The following is a 12,331-nucleotide window of genomic DNA, read 5'->3' on the forward strand; positions in this document are numbered from 1 at the left end:
GAACCCAAGGTTTAACAAGCCAGTGGGTTCCTGGGTTTATCTTCCTGTCCTACACACTTGAAATCTGGATGTGAAGAAGCCTCCAACTCAAGAATCACAACAGATCCAGATAAACAAGGCTGCAGCAAAAGCCAAAGACCAGAAGGGAAGCAAGAAGAACCTGGCAACAGCCACAGCAAACTTACAATGTCACTGCTCCTCAAGGACTTGCCACCACTGCTGTAAGATAAAATGACAATACTCTACAGTGCTCTACTAAAGTTCCTGAGGTCACAATTTGTGTGGCCTAGCTCAGTGATGCCCAGTGGCTACAAATCTCTGTCACCTCCAGAAGTCCTCCAGCAAATATAGATTAAATTCCATCCTCTTAATATCTCCCAGTGCGGGCACCTCACTTCCAGAAGATCCTGCTATACCACTCCTGGGCATATACCCAGAGGATTCCCCACCATGTAATAAGGATACATGCTCTACTATGTTCATAGCAGCCCTATTTATAATTGCCAGATGCTGGAAAGAACCCAGGTATCCCTCAACAGAAGAGTGGATGCAAAAAATGTGGTATATCTACACAATGGAGTACTATTCAGCCATTAGAAACAATGAATTCATGAAATTCTTAGGCAAATGGATGGAGCTAGAGAACATCATACTAAGTGAGGTAACCCAGACTCAAAAGGTGAATCATGGTATGCACTCACTAATAAGTGGTTATTAACCTAGAAAACTGGAATACCCAAAACATAATCCACACATCAAATGAGATACAAGAAGAAAGCAGGAGTGGTCCCTGGTTCTGGAAAGACTCAGTGAAACAGTATTTGGCAAAACCAGAACGGGGAACTGGGAAGGGGTGGGAGGGAGGACAGGGGAAGAGAAGGGGGCTTACGGGACTTTCGGGGAGTGGGGGGGGGTAGAAAAGGGGAAATCATTTGAAATGTAAATAAATTATATCGAATAAAAAAAATAACAATAAAAAATATCTCCCAGTGTGTATTAAATTTCAACACACGAACCCAGCCCAGACTGTCTGCTTGAACTATCTATGAAACTTTCAAAAAACTGTTGATGTCTTGGTCCTGCTTTGGGTCACATAAATCAGGATTTCTGGAGCGGGTAGATATTCACTGAAATGCTTTTTTGATTAAAGTCTGTTTTACCACCAGACAGAAGGCTCCAGAAGGGACTGGAATCAGGCAAATGAACCAGGTATGGTGGTAGGAAATGCCCGTAATCTCAGCACAAGTAGTTGAGGGCGGAGGATCAGGAGTTGAGGTCATCTCTGACTACATCTCAATATGGAGGTTAGTTCAGACTAAAAGAGATCATGTCACAAACAACCAAACCAAACCAAACCAAAAAGAATAAAAGCAAAACAAACAAACAAAAACAAAATAACCCCCAAAACAAACCACCACCACCACCACCACAACAACAACAACAACAACAACAACAAAACCCTCTAAAATCTAAGCCACAGAAATGAGACAAGGAGATATAAGTCCCTTCCTCCCGTTTTGCTGGTTTCAGATGGTGTGAAAGGCTAGGGTGTCTCCCTGAGTCCATCCCCATCATTCTGAGCTGCCTCACCCAGCTGCAGAAGAGACCATCAGCGCAGCATAGTTTCCAGGAAGCACTGTCATAGTTTCGGGATTTGATGCTTAGGGTGCCTCTTTCTTCACACCCAATCAACAGATTCAAGTGCAACAGAAGCTGGCAAGGAGGCAGAGCGACACTCATCCTTACTCATGCTGAAAGAATAGAAACTGTTTTAAAAGCCGCTTTAAAAAAATGAGTGGCACTGACAAGTGAATAAAAGATTTTATGAAAGGGAAAGGCTGGACCTCCCAGCTTCTGACCTAATAAAATTGCTCCCTGACCCAGCTCTATAAAGGCTTTTGTGAGACTGGATCCCTGAATGTTGATGAGGAAGATGGTTTGAGACACTGGATTCAATACATTTCAAGTATTCTTAGGGCTGAATCCTGAATCTGCCATCTGGTCCCCTCCTCTACCTAGGTATCCTCTCATCCGCAGCACAGTGCGGGAGCTACTATTTTAAACAAGTACCCAAGATATTTTGTGTTCTGAAACTTTGTAAGAATATTAGCCCCCAGACCCTATTTTATGTGAAATGCAGTGTTGTTAGTAACCCTGCTTAATTTGCACTTCAACAATATCGACACGATCTGGTCTATTAATTTTGTGAAAAACATCCTAATATTCTTTAAGACTCCCCACCCCCACCCCCTCCAGAGACAGGGTTTCTCTGTGTAGCCCTGGCTGTCCTGGAACTTACTCTGTAGACCAGGCTGGCCTCGAACTCAGAAATTCACCTGCCTCTGCCTCCCAAGTGCTGGGATTACAGGCGAGCGTCACCACCGCCCAGCTCTTTAAGACTTTTATGTGTGTGTTTTCCTGCCTGCATGTATGTGCAGCACATGTGTGCCTGTTGCCTGTGGAGGGCAGAAGAGGGCATAGAATCCCTTGGGACTGGAACCACCATGGTTGATGCTGGGAATTGAACCCCGGGTCCTCTGCAAGAGCGCTTAACCTTGAGCCATCTCACCAGTCCTGGAAACATCGTTTTGAAAAAAAAAATTACATTATCTTTCTCAATTTTGGTATGAGGACTATTTTTCCTCAAGTCCCTGTCAAAGATTCTACAGGAGAAGCTTTGTGGAAGAGAGCCAGACAGGCCCAGAGCATTGGGTGTATGGAACGATTCTTCATTATTTAGCACGCCGTGACGTGTTCGGTGACGTGTTCCGTGACATGTTCAGTGGACACGTCAGATGTAGTTCAGGAAGATACTGCTCTTCTAGACCTGAGTTCACCTCCTAGCACAGAAGACTTGATGTTATGAGTTTGCCTAGCTAAGTGGTAGTGTAAGTTCTCAACACAGGGTATACAAAGCCATAAACAGTCAGACTTCGGCTGGATTGCTTCCTATAACTTTCATAAAGAATATAAATATTTTCTAAGGGAAATTTAATGTCCTTGAAATTTGTTATTCCACCCACATTTCTTTTAAAATATTATTTTGTTATGTGGATGGATGCTATGCCTGCATGGATGTAAGTGCAACACAAGGATGCCTGGTATTTGCAGATACTACAGGAGGGTATCATATACTCTGGAGTTGGAATTATAAATGTCTGTGCGTTGCCACTGGATGTTGCGATGGAACCTGGGTCCCCTAGAAGACCAGCCAGAGCTCTTACTTGCTGAGTCAGTCCTCCAGCCCTCCTCATCCCCCACTTCTTTAAAAAAGTGTCTGCAATATCTTTTGGGAGGAGTGATCCTTTTATGGATCCAAGACTATCCCACGCCCCCAGATGCTGAGGTTATAGAGGAGTGCTACCGCACTTAGCTCAACCTCTGCATTCACTTTTTAATGAGGTCAAGCTCTGAGTTCATGGGGCTGCAATTTAGGATGGTGATAAAACTTTATGTCTGCAGGGCTTCCAGATCAAGCAGTTAAAAAACAAGGCACCGAATTTTATTTGACTTTCCAATAAGTTATAAAATGTTAGTGTAACTGTGAGGCATGCGGTATCTAAGAACTTTGACTGAAGGTAGGTATTGGGATGAGGATGCTGTGTGGGCCTTCAGTGGAGACCCGGAACATACTGCTTCTGGCACACACACAATACTTTTTCCGAGTTGTGCCTTTTCTGGTACAACTCGACGATCATTGGATAAGTGGATGCAGTGTGGATCGCAAATACATGTTGGGTGATTCCAAACAAGGGTGATAATCAAGGTCAGATCCCCGCTTCTTTGGATTCACTTCTTCCATCTTCCTGCTGTCAAAATAGTTTTCAGTGCGGGCTCAATCCCCCCACCTTCTCAAAGGACAGGTAGCAATATTTGGACGTATTTTTGGCTGTATTAGAGTGAGCAGGGCTATTATCAGCATCCTGTTGACTGAGGCCACGGATGCTGCTAACAGTCCTGGGACGGACAAGGACAGGTCCTTACAACAGAATGCCATCTGCCCCAAATGTCCGCAAGGCTGAGAAGCCCCAGTCTAGCCTGGAGTGCCCAGAATTTAGCCTCGATTCTATCACATTTCTCCAGGGCTGTTACTACCTTATTATTCAAGGAGTCTGGTGAAGGGAGAGAGTGGATCCTACCCCTTTACATAGCCCAAGACATGGTGGAAGAAACTTGATACACTGGCTCCTTCAATCTCTTCTCAGGGGAGCTTAGGAAGAGAGTGCCAGTCCTCAGCTGTTACAGCCCTCGCTGCAGTATGCCTAGATTTGAAGAGTTTGTCTTGGAACTTAAAATTCAGGTGATCACAGCACCATGTAAACCTTCCTTCCTTTGGCAATGGGGCTTTCTGGGACTCGATTATAAATGCTAGTTTATAATATTCAAGATAAAATACTCAGGATAAGTTGAACAGTACTCCATGCTTTTTATTATGCTTACTTTTAATTGTCTATAAAAATTTATAGACATACATTTATATTAAGGACCTGATTAATTTTCATGATAACTATGGTAGACAATGAGGGGGTTGGATTGCAGCATTCTCATTTTAAGAGGCAAGAATTAAACGTGCCTGGTACTCCATACTGGTCACTTGAAGAGCCAGGCTTCAGTGGTGGTTTTGGTAGGGATATCATACACACTGCACCATCGACTCATCTGACCCTTGTTAATGGAATGTCTTAGTTTTTTTGGTTTGCCATGACCTTAAGTTTTCCTTTGCCATGGCCAAGACAGCTTATAAAAGAAAGCATTTAATTGGAGGCTTACAACTTTAGGGCTGGAGTCCGTGAACATAATGGGAAGAACATGGCGGCAGTCAGTCAGTCAGTCATGGTGCTGGGGCAGTAGCTGAAATTTAATGACTCTCAAATAGGAAGCAGAGAGGGACAGTGGTGGGGTGGGGGTGGGGAAGGAAGGAAAGGGTCGCTGCTAACTGGAAACAGCATGAGCTTGTGCAGTGACACACGTCTTACAAAAAGGTCACAGCTCATAATCCTTCCCAAATACTGGGCACCAATTAATTCAAACCCATGAGTCCATGGGGGCCATCAGTAGTAGTAAATGTCTAATTTGAAAAATCCCCTTAAAACCTACATGAGATTGAAAATTTGCTAATTAGAAAGGGATAACAAAGACATCCCCACTGTTTGTATTTATCTGTCTTATACCTAACTGCAGCACAGAGGAAAACAGAAAATACTAAGTTATGATTCAGCAACTATTTACTAAGGGCTATTTGGTGCCAACTCATGTGCTATACATCCCAAAGATCAGAGATAATACATATCCACTGTATGGCATTGAAAAATGTAGGGAAAGGTGTTTTGTGCACAAGGAGAAATTGGGCTGCATCCTTCATCTATCCAAGGATGGTCAAACAATTCCAGTCTTTGCTGATCAATAGGAACCGGTTAGTGAAGCCAGGACTCTCAGGCAGAGGAACAGGAATGAAGTCAGTGTACATTATTCACAGATTTATTCCTTAGGACAAATACTTGAAAGGAGCCTTGTCCTGGGCTGCTGGGTCCCCACCCACAGTGTTGGCTTTAAACTCAGGTTGTAGGTTGACCAGATGTTTTTAACGGGCTAAGGAGGCTGTGAAGCCTTGCTCCTGCTGCCCAGGCTGTGTGGTCTGTTCTTCCTCAGAGACACATTTCCCTGGCTACCCACTGAAGCCCTTGACCTTAGGGCATGGCGTGAGCATTGACTACAGTCTAGTAAGTGGTGGTTGCCACTTACACGTCAATGGAACAGAACTGCATTTTTTACTTAGATTCTTAATCTTTAGAAATGACCAACTTCGAAGTAGTCATTTTGGTGAGAGAGGTGTATGTCTCAGTACTTGTTCTTGGTGTTATTTTAGCACGGCAGACTCTGACTTGGAGGTGATTTTTATCTAACTGTTCTGACAACATTATCCATCCTAGCCCATGTACTTGAGAAACCTAAACATTTTTAATGAATGGTTCTTATCATTATTTGGTAAGAAATAATGCTAGGATTCTTTTATTTCTTGCTGGGCGGTGGTGGCGCATGCCTTTAATTCCAGCACTTGGGAGGCAGAGGCAGGCGGATTTCTGAGTTCTTAAGGTCATTTATTACTTATGTGTGTGATTCTATGACTGCCTACATGCATGTGCAACTTTGCAATCTTCGAGGTCTCTGCAGCCAGCGAAGGTATCAGATCCCTTAGAAGAAGAGTTTCAGATGTTGTCAATGGCAAAGTGGCATGCTGGGAATCGAACTAGGGTCCTCTTCAAGAACAAGTACCCGTAACTGCTGAGCTGCCTTTCCAGCTAAGGTTCTTCACTGTTCAGTGGACTAGAAAAGGAACATTTTATCTTGATTAATATTTTTTCTAACAAAGTGTGACTGACTTAACGACCACAACTAAACTTAACTGAAAGGTATGCCAACTCTGAAGCGTCTCTTAGGACTACACCATTCCAATTACTTTCAAGGTTGGGATTTCTCTTTAGATTACCCTCCCTATATTTACTTACAGCTATGTTATAGATATTTATGTGTGCTTTTTTTTAAAAGATTAATTTATTATATGTAAGTACACTGTAGCTGTCTTTAGACACCCCAGAAGAGGGAGTCAGATCTCATTATGGATGGTTGTGAGCCACCATGTGGTTGCTGGGATTTGAATTCAGGACCTTCGGAAGAGCAGTCCGTGCTCTTAACTGCTGAGCCATCTCTCCAGCCCCCATGTGTGCTTTTCCTAAGAATTACTTTTTGAAATTGGAGTGAAATTTGGAATATGAAATACTATTATACCCTGCCCTTTACATGTATTATGAATACTCCTAAAACTTGCATAGAGAAATCTTTTTTTTTTCCCTATAAAACATTTCAAAGATACAGGGAAAGAAAAGAGAAAAACTAAACTAACCCTATATTGCCTGGGACACACTTGTAACATGTGGGGGGGGGGGGGAGAGGGAGAATTTTAAATCTGGATTCCTTGACCTGCCAAGCAGCAAGGCACTTGCTTTGACCTTGGTTACAGCAAATGCAAAGTAACACTGCAAACAGCCAGCGGCCGTCCAGTACTTCATAAGACAGTAAGACTCCTTTTTACCTCTTAGGTGCAAACTGTCAAAAATACAATCTCAGACACTCCCTTGCTTTTGGTTGGCATTCCAAATAAAGCTGTTGTCAGTCAAGTCAAGCCGCCCTTTCTTATCTCCCTGAGAAGAGCCATAGCGTAGTGTCCTAAGGTGAAGAAGCCAGAAGTGCAGGAGAGGACAAGACCGGAAGAGCTCACAGGAGCAGACGCATTTTAAACCCGATTTTTCGCTGTGTTTGGGGGCAGAGGACGCTAAGTTTTCAGCGTCTACATGAAAACGGGTTTCTACAGCTTAGGGAAAGCGGTCATTAGATTCACCTTGGGAGCTTGTTAACCAGATTTCAGGAAGGACCCCACTAGTGGCGTTTCTGATTCCGTAGGTTTAGGTGTGGTCGTGTTTATGCCGCTCTAATGAATTCTCAGGTACTGAGGATGAGGGTCCAGCGATTCCAGGACCCCAGGTGACTAAGACCATCACCATCCAAGCTAACCAGCACCAGGAGAAAAGCGTGGAAGAGAGCGACTGCTGTCCATACACCTTTCGCCACCTTCATCCTCCGTCGCCGGGAATGGGTCAGGATAGGGAAGCGGCAGGAGGAGCGATGCCGGCGTCTTAGGAACGGGAACTCCTCTCCCCAACTTCCGCCCCTGGGGAAAAGCAGAAGCCATCAGCTCCAGGAGAGCCGCTCTCCAATTCTCAGCCTTTAGGTTCTGGCTCCGGAGGCAGACAGCTCGTCCTCCCGGTATTGCCCGCGCCGCAGCACCCTCGCTGTAGACCGGCGGATTGCAGGTGAGGGCGGGGGCCTGGGCCTGGGCCTGGTTGGGGAGGCGACTGGATTAGAGTCTGCCCGGATCCCGGACCCTTCTTCGCCTGCGGCCCGGGAAAGCTGAAGATGGCTGCCCCGGAGCTCAGCGGACAGTCACGTGTCACGCAGGCTCGGCCGTTCCTGGTGCCCCCCCCCCCTCGCCGCCCCCAGACCAGACCCTGGGGGTAGCGCGTCCAGGGCGACCCATGCCACGGCAGTACGAGCGGCCGGCCCAGAAGGCTGGAGGCACCGAATGCTGCTGTCTCTGCCGCGCGATCACCGTCCGGGTGCCGGGTTCCACTGCCCGAGCTGAAGGAAATCTGCTGGGGACCCGCACCCCCGTGTGGCCACTGGGCATGCGCAGTGCTCCGGCCCTGGTGCTGTGCTCTCCAGGTTTTCGCCGCAGCTCCGAGCAGCGGTGGGAGGTGGGGCCCGGACGGACTAGGGGGCCCCGGTTCTTCCCAAGAACTCCAGGGCTTTCATGCTGCCTGGCGCTGCGCGATTCAGGAAGCCGGCAGACCCCTGATTTTTTCCCCCCCGGGGAAGATGGTAGTCTAAGGATTAGAGCTTCGGAAAATGTCCCGAAGAGTATGAGGTCCATCCATTTTAAATGCTCAATTACGAGGGAGTCATAAGTGCCGCAGCTCTTGGGCTTGGTGGGGTAGAAAATGCCAGTGTAGTTCGCTAACAGCTGTCCCCGATGGTAGTTTCTCGAAGGCTGAGTTTGTGTCCCCAGCTTTCTGGACGGCTTTCGCCGCACAACTCTTGGGCTGGCTCCTAATTGGGCTTCTGATCCTGGAGAATGAAACCCACCATCAGGGCCCTTCCTCTTCTTGTTGTTGTTGGTGGAATTGCATCTTCAGTTGCTGTTTCTAGAAACGAAAAGGACCCCCTCCACCCCAGTCCCTACCCCCCCCCCCCCCCAGCACACCCCTCGGCAAGCTGTCCTGCAGGACTCAGCCGGGTTCTCGGTCGAGCGTCCGTGGTCCCCGCCCCCCGGCCGCCGGGAACACCCGGAGGAGCGGAGCGGCGTCGCGCGGGAAGCCGACCCGGCTCCACCGCGGACTGGGCATGCTCGGCAGCCCGAGGCTCCAAGTCAGAAGCCTTCTCGCCAGCTCGGCGGCGGCCGGAGCAGCGGCGGCAGGCTCCCGGCTGGACGGGAGCAGGGAGGGCCGGTTCCGGCGGGCTGCTCGTCCCGGGAGCCTGGCACGCGGACGGGAGAGCGGGATCGGGTGCAGAGCCCGCACGCCGCCCTGCCCCGGTTTCGTTCCGCGGCGGGGGGCTCGGCGCGTGGAAAGAATTTCGGCGGCTGCCACGACTCGCGTGCAAGTGAGTCGCGGGGCGGGGGTGGAGGGCCGGCCTCCCGGTCGCGAGAGGCTGGATCTGACCCGAGGCTCGCGGGCCGGGCCTGACCTCGGTTGACGGCGGGCGGGCAGGCAGCCCGGGCGAGGGGGCGTGAGCGCATACCGCGCGATGTCGCGCGTACCTGGCGTGCGGTCCCCCGCGGCCGCTCGTGGGGGTGGGCGCGGGGGAGCGCTCTGGCGGCCGCGATCCCGGCTCCGAGGGGGCGGGCCGCCGGCGGGGCTCCCCCGCCAACTTGGGCGGGGAGGAAGGCGGAGGCGTCAGTGGGCACCTTTCCGAGGTGCTGCGTGCGGGCTGGAAGGCTGCCTGGTGTCACATTGGGGCGAGTGGACGGTAGCGGGGCCTGAGAGCCCTGGGCTGAGGACCTTTCCAGGTGGAAGCCAGCCAGAGGTCCCGTAGAGCTTAGGAGTGGACCCCCCCCAAGTCGCAGCCCCACCCCCACAACCCTGGGCAGCAGAGTGACAGTTGGTACCTCCTGGCCTGATCGCAGCGTGCCAAGAGTCCGCAGCTTTGGGATTCCCTTCAGCACGGCCCCGGCCCCTCGATGACCCCCAACGGCATAACAGGTGGGACCCCCTTCCCGGAGGAGCGAGCCCCTTCCTCCCGGGGCGGCGTAACAGCCCCTGGCTCGCGACTGTTCTGAGACCCCGCGTGTCCTCGCCGCGTGGGGGTGTTAAAGGGTAAGGCCTGAAGGGGCATCTGCGTAGCTCTGGACGCGGTTCGGACAGAGAATGAGGGGTCTGAGTGATCATAGGCGACTTGTCAAGGGCACATCAGTAGTAGCAGCACTGCCTCTGCCCTGGATCTTAACCCACACTCCGACTGTCTTCCTCCGGTGTCCTGGGTGTCCTGGTCCATCTAACGGATTCTGGTTAACGCTTGATCCCTTTTGACTGTCACCGGTAACAGTTGGGGTGAAGGATGTTGTGGACCTGGGGAGCTGAGAGAATCCGGGCAGGTGCTTCTCGGATGTTTCATTTCACCTTCAGACAGGACCGAGTTCAGCGCTACACACATAGAAAAGACAGAAGGCTGGGTTCTGACAGGAAGTTTATTTTCAGTGTTCTGAGGCCTGCCTTCTGTCATAGCCCTCCTGAAATTTACCATCTTCAGATTGGGGGTGTTTCTAGTTGGCTACCTGGTTGTGGAAGTCGCAAATGCCTGTCTTGGTGTGCTGTCCGTCAACTCCTCCTGGCTGAGAGGCTGAAACATCAGTAGGGGTGGGGTTTGAGGGAGCAGGAAGGAGTGAGATTGATGAGGTTGGATTCTGGTGGAAGTTGCCTTAGGGTTTGAGAGGCAGTTTGGGTCTGAGGCAGGGGAGAGGATGTCCAGGCGTTTCATTGGTCAGAGTGTTAGGTGTCCAAGGAAGAAGCCAGCTGGGGTTGGGTGCTGATGTGGTCAGTTTTTTTTTTTTTTAAGGGAAGCCCAGGGATGTTTGGTGATTCAGCAGGTGGCAGGTTTCCAGCTCTGAAGCCTTGCCTTGGCCAAGCAAGCCAGCAAGCAAGCTGCAGAGCCGGCGGTGCCCGCAGCTGGCGGTGCTTAACTTTGGGGGAAACCTCCGGAAGCGGCCTTCTTATATGCACCAAGTCCTCTTTCCTTGTTTCGCTTCCTGTTCCCTTCTGGGTGTCCTGGTACTTTGGGTTTCCACAGTGTTCCTCCTTAACTATGGAGCACATGTTAACGTCTTCACAGACCTGCTGGGTAGCAGGAGGTGGCCGCCGCTACCGTTCAATTCAGGCAGTTATTGTACGGAGTGAGAGCCCCTCTCTGTTTCTTCTTCAGAGACCAAACGTTTTTATTGTTACTAAAAGAAATACTTTTCTGCCACTTGTCACTGACATTGAACTACTTCAAATACCAGGGAACTTAAAAAAAAACCACCCTACTAATTTAACATATTAAGGTATTAAAGGCACACATTGTTTAAAATAACTTATTCGGAGAACTCTAGTGTCTTGCTTTCTTTGTTTTTTTGGTTTGTTTTTTTGTTTTTTGCTTTTTGGATTTTTTTTTTTTTTTTTTTTTTGGAGGCAGGGTTTCTCTGTATAGCCCTGGCTGTCCTGGAACTCTGTAGATCAGGCTGGCCTCGAACTCAGAAATCCACCTGCCTCTGCCCCCCAAGTGCTGGGATTACAGGCGTGCGCCGCCGCCGCCGCCGCCGCCGCCACCACCACCGCCGCCACCACCACCACCACCCAGCATTCTAGTGTTTTGCATAATGCCTGACCTGTATGTAGCTCAGTAAATACTTATTCATATTTAAAAACGTTTTTCATAACAGAAGAGCACTAGAATTTATCACATTTCTCATTTTTTTATGTCTGTAAGTGGGATTCTTTCCTGAACAATTTTAGAATAAAGAATGTGCAACAGTGTCTGTGAATGTTACGTGCATTGGGCACTTAAAGCCTTTGTGTGCTTTCCTAAGATGCAGTTGCCCCTTGTTGACCATAAACATCTGTTTTACATCAAGCGCTCTGCCTTGTTCACATTTTCATTTTCACCTCGGGGCAGGTACTCTCTTGAGCTGGAATCAAGGGCACTCTTTTGGGGCTAAGTCATTAAAAACCTAAAGGATGACTTGATGTTAGACTCAAATGTGCTCTGGACACATATTATATGTTCTTTGATAAAACCTCATTCCCTGCAAAGCATTTCAGGGAACCTTTGCTGTCCAGTGATAAGCACTGCTGTAAAAAAGGTAAAACCTGCTTAAGGACTGAGCAAAACATGGTGGGTGGCCAGTGTTCTTCTTCCAGGACAGGGCAGACTACAGATGGCTGTGTCTATGTCTTTACCTGTTCTGGATGGTAGCAGTCTTTTTTTTTTTTTTTTTTTTTTTTCCTTTTTTTTTAGAACTTTCTTCGTATGCCTGGGTGTTAAAGATTTGGGCTTGGTTCAAACAAGAATATAAATGCAAGGGGCCAAAGGGAGAGAATACAAATGCTTGTTTATTTCTTCCTACAGTCCTACATTCCACGGCTGTGCTGTAGTTTGTCACCTTAGAGCACCCAATCAGGAAAAAAAAATAGTCTTTTTTTGTTTGTTTGGATCAGTTCAGTTTGGTGTGAGGGACAGGGAATAA

The 12,331-nt window shown here is 48.6% G+C and overlaps 1 protein-coding gene across 7 annotated transcripts in view; it reads left to right on the forward strand.

The window, feature by feature from the left end:
- The first annotated feature begins 7,736 nt into the window (after nucleotides 1-7,736).
- The window catches only part of Sgms1 (sphingomyelin synthase 1), a 274,151-nt gene continuing 269,556 nt past the window's right edge, over nucleotides 7,737-12,331 (forward strand). For 4 of the 7 annotated variants that reach the window (XM_052187204.1, XM_052187186.1, XM_052187180.1 and 1 more), the window contains exon 1: nucleotides 8,961-9,213. The gene's annotated coding sequence lies outside the window, so the exon portion shown is untranslated. Of the gene's footprint in view, nucleotides 7,869-8,960; nucleotides 9,214-9,563; nucleotides 9,813-12,331 lie in introns of those variants that run through there. The other 3 variants (XM_052187219.1, XM_052187194.1, XM_052187214.1) reach the window with 2 other exon arrangements.

The sequence above is a fragment of the Apodemus sylvaticus genome, chromosome 1 (genome assembly GCF_947179515.1).
Source record: "Apodemus sylvaticus chromosome 1, mApoSyl1.1, whole genome shotgun sequence".
In the NCBI taxonomy this organism is placed as follows: domain Eukaryota; kingdom Metazoa; phylum Chordata; class Mammalia; order Rodentia; family Muridae; genus Apodemus; species Apodemus sylvaticus.